The sequence below is a fragment of the Oryzias melastigma genome, unplaced genomic scaffold (genome assembly GCF_002922805.2).
Source record: "Oryzias melastigma strain HK-1 unplaced genomic scaffold, ASM292280v2 sc01533, whole genome shotgun sequence".
Taxonomy (NCBI): Eukaryota; Metazoa; Chordata; class Actinopteri; order Beloniformes; family Adrianichthyidae; genus Oryzias; species Oryzias melastigma.
The window spans coordinates 9,121-10,272 of record NW_023418115.1 but is presented as its reverse complement, the minus strand read 5'-3'; positions in this window follow the sequence as shown (position 1 = coordinate 10,272).

Below are 1,152 nucleotides of genomic sequence, written 5' to 3'. Positions count from 1 at the left end.
TATGTTCATTAAATGTTATCGCAAACAAAAAAGGGAAAATACAGGGACATATTTAGTGGCAACAAATTAAAAAAAGGAAACAGTTTTTTTTGTTTTTCTGTTTTTTTAGAGTGAACATTTAGTTTTAATGTTTTACCATCACTGTGTTTATCAAACAGACCAAAATCAGAAGTGAAATCTGGTCTTCAGCATTTCTCACTGGACTACTACAGTAATGTCATGAATACTTACAATACTGCTGTACTCTTCATCATCCATCTCCTTCACCTTTAAGCAGTAGGACTGAAATGAAATGATTTCATGCAGTTATGAGCTGCAGCCAGTTATGTAAGACACACACTCATGAGGAGGCCTCACCAGGTATTCAAACTTCACGTCCAGATACTTGCGGATGGTGAGTTTGGTGTCTGGGATGGCCTTGTGAAGGTATGTGTTCAGATCATGGAGCATCTGGGAAAAGATTCAGAGGGAAACAAAAGATATACAGTTTAAAAGTTTGGTTGTGAGAGGAGGAATAGAGGAATTATTTTCAACCAGTGAGTGCTTTTTGAAGAATAAAATACAGAACAGGAACTTTTCTAGTATAATTTTTATCCACAGAAAGCTTCATCTTTAGAACTGAGTTCATTACAAAGTTGTAATAAATCATTTTGAACCACATTTGTTTGGATAGAGAGTTCATGTCTCTCAAACATAAAAATTATAAATTGTAAAAGAACAGAAAAAAAATAATATTTCGTCTCTTTAAATAAAGTTTTTATAACATACAAAAAGTGCAATAAAACGACAGAAGTTAAATATGGGAAAGAATTTGGGAAATATTTTCATTTCAAGCTGTACAAAGACCAGATTACAGCAAAACAAAACTGTGTTGCCAGGTTTGGATAGTGCAGTTTTATATTTTCACAATAAGTGTTATTGTAAACTGTGATATAAAGGTTCTTTCTCTACAAACAAACTTTTTTCTTATCTGGTCTACAAGTATTTAAATAAATTATTGTACTCTTTTACTACATAAATTAGTAATAGTAATTAGTTCTCAGTCCAGTCTGTGGATTTTTGCTCACAAACCTCCACAGTGATCCACAGTCTCTCAGGACTGAGGGTTCTGTTTCTGGTGCTCCAATCACATCAGTGAACCACACTTCTGCA